The sequence below is a fragment of the Salvelinus sp. IW2-2015 genome, linkage group LG25 (assembly GCF_002910315.2).
Source record: "Salvelinus sp. IW2-2015 linkage group LG25, ASM291031v2, whole genome shotgun sequence".
In the NCBI taxonomy this organism is placed as follows: domain Eukaryota; kingdom Metazoa; phylum Chordata; class Actinopteri; order Salmoniformes; family Salmonidae; genus Salvelinus; species Salvelinus sp. IW2-2015.
The window spans coordinates 9,576,222-9,581,324 of NC_036865.1; positions in this window are offsets into that span (position 1 = coordinate 9,576,222).

Genomic DNA, 5,103 nt, shown 5'->3' on the forward strand with positions numbered 1-5,103 from the left:
TTCTTCTTTCATATTTTAGCGYTCCGCCAACAAACGTGAACGGTGCATGCCGCCACCTACTGMGATGGAGTGTGTGGTCGATCACGGTTATTTTAAACAAAATACAACAAAAACCTAAATCGTCCGAGTCCTACCCAATCCCATACTACTAAAAAAATAAAAGAGCCATGCTAATTCCGACCATAGTCCGTAAAATAACAGACCGTCCTCCCCATTCCCGAAATATATATATACATACACACACAGTTGAAGTCGGAAGTTTACATATGCCTTAGCCAAATACATTTAAACTCCGTTTTTCACAATTCCTGACATGTAAATCCGAGTAAAAATTCCTTGTTTTAGGTCAGTTAGGATCACCACTTTATTTTAAGAATGTGAAATGTCAGCATAATAGTAGATAGAATGATTTATTTCAGCTTTTATTTCTTTCATCACATTCTCAGTGAGTCAGAAGTTTGCATACACTCAATTAGTATTTGGTAGCATTGCCTTCAAATTGTTTAACCTCAACAAGTTCATGGGGTTTGTCGCAATAATGTATTCTTGTTAGACAAATGAGGAAGTGTTCTACATTGGGTAGACAAATAGAGAGGTCGTCGTCCACACGACTTTACCTTGCCGTGGGTTCTTAAAACGTTTCCGTTTGCGAGCAGACGTAATGAATACTTATGGACCACCAAGAATAGTTAACTCTGGATGGTGTCAGTTTCATACAATTAAAACAGTGATCAGATGGTTATCGCTCTAGCTATAGTTTAACTAGGTGCAAAAAAATGTAGTAGGGATTCTGCGTGTTTACCCAATGGGTAAATTCAAGCACTAGTGGTAGGGCTGGGTCAGGGTAGCAGTAACCAGATGCAAATTATAATAGATTGCAAGCACGTTAATGGCTGAGAATCTCTTTTGGGAGGGCGCGCCGACGTAGCCGGTGGGTCAAGTCCAGCCGTTAGTAGGTCACCGCTAGGGTTTCTGTAGGTCGCTTCTGCGACTGGCCGTGAAGGCCCAAGCTGAAGTATAGCTCCTGCCGCGGTTGGAGAACGTCTGTATGGGTTCTGGAGGTGGGGCCCGTTCATGTGTAACCCTAAACGGCGGTCTGGGCCCTTCCTCGTTCTTCTCTAAACGGAGGGCCGAGGATTACGGCTACAGGGTAAAGCACACGGGCGGTGGGCCAACGGCCCTCGTACGCGCGGCGGATACCCTCGTCAGAGGTGGAGGCCGTCACAGAATACATATGGCCTTAAACGTCGGGGTTAAATTTGGATAACTTGTTTCCTATCAATACGCCACTTACTACCGAATAGATTTAATAACGCATTGCCAGGTTTTGGTATTACTTACTGTATGTCTCAGCTAGTGATAAAATCTAACTTACCATGTAGCTTATTTCAGTTTGTTTGACTGAAACAGCGGCTTCACTGTGTTACGTAATATGTCCGCGCTGGGTCGCTATTGCAGACCGAAAAACCTTGCTTTTCTTCTTTTCATAGTTTTGAGGCGATCCGCCAACAAACGTGAACGGTGCTACTGCCGCCACCTACTGGTGGAGTGGTGTTGGTGGCTCCGGCGGTATATTTATTTAAACAGGTAATACACAACAAAAACGTAAATCTCCGAGTTTCCCTACCCAATCCCATACTACAAAAAAATAAAAGAGCCATGCTAATTCCGCCATAGTCAGTTAAAATAACAGACCGTCCTCCCCATTCCCCGAATATATAGTATAGCAGTAGCACAGCACAAGTTGAGAAGTCGGAAGTTTACATATGCCTTAGGCCAAAACATTTAAAACTCCGTTTTTCACAATTCCTGCATGTAAATCCGAGTAAAAATTCCTTAGTTTTAAGGTCAGTTAGGAATCACACTTATTTGAGTTTAAGGAAATGCTGATGAGTCGAGCATGAATAGTAGATATAGAATGATTTAATTTCAGGCTTTTATGTGGTCTTGTTTCAGATCATTTCTCAGCTGGAGTCAGAAGTTTGCACTGAACCACTCAATTAGTATTTTGGTTAGCATTGGCCGCTTCAAATTGTTAGTTTTTAACGGTAGACCATTCACAAAGTTTCCCACAATTAGAGTGGTGATTTTGGCCCATTTACATCCTGGTGTACCCACCCTCTTGAAGCAATTGACGATAGAGTGCGGCATTTGGAAATGGAGGCTTAACTCCCTTGACTCGCACGGCTTTTCATTTACACTTGTTATACTTGAACTCAGAAGTGTCTGTGGTCACGCACAAAGTTATGAACAATTTTCTATAAGGCTTGAGGTTCAAGGGCTTTGGTCGACTGGATTGCGGAACTTCAATACCGACATTGATTCTGGTTGTCCTTGTTAAGCCAATCTTTGCGGCTTCCGAGAATTCAACAGCATTTGGAAGTATGCTTTTTGGAGGTTCATTTTGTCCATTTCATTGGAAGACCCAATTTCGGCGACCAACCCTCTTCAGGGTAGGAAGACGGTCTTGTTCTCTTCCTGAGATTGGAGGCGTAACTATGGGGTTGGGGAGGAAAGGTTGTGGCATTGATTAATAACTCAATCCTGCGGGCTAAAGAACGAACGGGAAAATGGACCTTTTTTTTGGTGAAGAAGATTACTGAGAGAGGAAACCATGGTGTTGGCTTACAGGTTCGGAAATTTAATTTTAATATCTTTATTTCATAACAGTAATTACCACTTGCTTTCCTATTACCTTGACATGACTCTTGGGCACAAGCGGTCTAGCTGTCAGGCATGCAACCGGGGACTACCAGTAATTCAGGCACTGTCGTCAGACGTGCACGACAACCCGGCCATGAAAAAAGCAGGGCAGAACCGGGGTTGCAACTGGCAACATTTGGGACAAAGATGTGTACTTTTTTTCTGGTAGAACTGGCGTGTCTCTAGTCTGATGAACCAGGAAAATAGGAACTGTTTGGATGGGCCCATGAATGGACCCATCGGGGAGATAGGTGCGTTATGGTTTGGGCAGGGAAAAGCGCGGGATCATTGGCTTAGCTGACCAGCCGAAGAACAAATGGCTTTAGCCTTATTCCTGCCACATGTGGAAGTGCCACCAACTCGTGTGAAAGACAAATATTGGGACGCGTAGCCTCCGGCATCTATGACTAACTATGGTGAGGGTGCACTTTCGCACAAAACGTCAGACTTGGCATCAAACTGAGGCAGGAAAATTATGTGGATATCCCATGCTTCACAGTTGGGAATGGTGTTCTTCTCGGCTTGCAAAGCATTTGGACCACACAACACCTCATGAAGACATCATGTCGGAAGTTTCAAAGCTCTCGTGGTCCGACAAATGGCAGTTCAGAATACCGAATGGGTACATTCAATGGCCAAAAATGGACACAAGCATACTTTCCATGTCGTTTAGATGTGCAAATTGATGGCGTTTTAAGGGATCAAACAATACAGGATTCAACGGTTCATGTGGGGAACAATGAGCCTATTTCCACTACACACGCCCTAGACCTCAAATCCATATAAAGAAAAATGGTTTGGCCAACAGTAACGCTTATAAATGGGTGTAGTCGACGCCAAGGCATTTCTGAACCTTTAGCAACCTGACTCGCGTTTACACGAGGCAGAGAATGGGGCCAAATATTCACTGCCCAACTTTCTGTGGGAAACTTCGTGAGGAACGGCGCCCTCAAAACGTTAAAACGATTCTCTGTGGAACGTCAATGTCTTACCAAATTTTACAATTAAGTTGGACGTGTATGGCAGAACTTCTGTAACTTCATCTGGAATGATATTTGTGCTGAAAGAAATTAGAAAGGACTGGCAGAATATAGAAATCTATTCTTTTCTTACTCCTTATGCTTAGCTTACTAGTTCATGCCAAGTTGCGCACTTTTTTCTCCACGGTCTCTTAAAAAATTAAATGTTGGTGATTCACCACTATAGGAACTACCTGTTACCTAAAACATAAAGGAAATCTTGTTGTTGATACATTTACGGGATTTACATGTCAGGAAGTTCGTGGATAAAAACTGGAGTTTTATAATTGTTGTATAATTCCTGGCTAACGGCCGTATTATCCTGTCTTTCAAAGCATTCCCTGTATCTATCCAGATCTGGTGCTGTGTCATGTTATTATTTGATCATGTTGTTATCTTTTGTCGGGGAACTGGGGGAATGGTAGGAGCGGGATTTCTTGTTTAATTTATATCTACGACTATGGGGTTCGTGAATTAGCAATGGGCCTCGTTCTTATTTTCTTTAGTAGTATGGGATTGGGTAGAGAACATGTTCACCGGAGCCGATTAGGTTTTCGTGTCGTATTGTTTTCGTTTAAAGGAATAGAAACGGTGGAGTACAGGACCACAACACTCCATCGCAGCTAATCGGTTGGCCTCGTGTCATGCCTAACCGTATCACGAGTTTTGTTGGGCGGAAGACGTCTAGAAATATGGAACGAGAAGAAAACAATGGTGTGGTTTTTTCCCGGGTATTTCAAGTGCAGGTCGCGGAGATATACATAAGTTTAGACACAGGTGAAGCTAGATTGTTATCCCTGTGGGCCTGATTCGTTCGCAAATCAGACGAACTTGGGAAATAGGGCCTACCATGGTAGGGTTAGGAATGGTTTATCACTAGCCTTGGCAGTGACATTGAGTAACAGTTAAGTTGACATTGATCACCCAAAAACGGGCAATAGTTGGTATATAACACATGATTATTTGTCGGGTTGAAGGGTAGTGGGGCTGATACATATTGTATAGGATAATCTTTTAGGTTTCATAGTTAGTAGACAGGGTCTTGGTTGATTTACTATTGTTTGATTGGGTTGGGTACCGCGCCCCATTCGATGTCACAACGTCGGCAGAGGGTAGAGATTCCGGCCCAGCCCGTGAGGGTTTGCCAAGGTGGTAGGCGCACCTTGAACACCGCATCACACCTCGCTGGTATCTCAAGGATACCAGCCTTGGCTTTCAGGGGGGTCCCACGGGGTAATTGTTTACCTTTCCGCGAATACAGTTCCGGGTTTTAGTTATGGTACGAAATGTTTAGCCTATCAGAAGCTTTCTATACGCCATGACATTCATTTTCTGGAATTGTTCCCACACTGCTTTAACGGAAGGCACGTCAATTTAATGT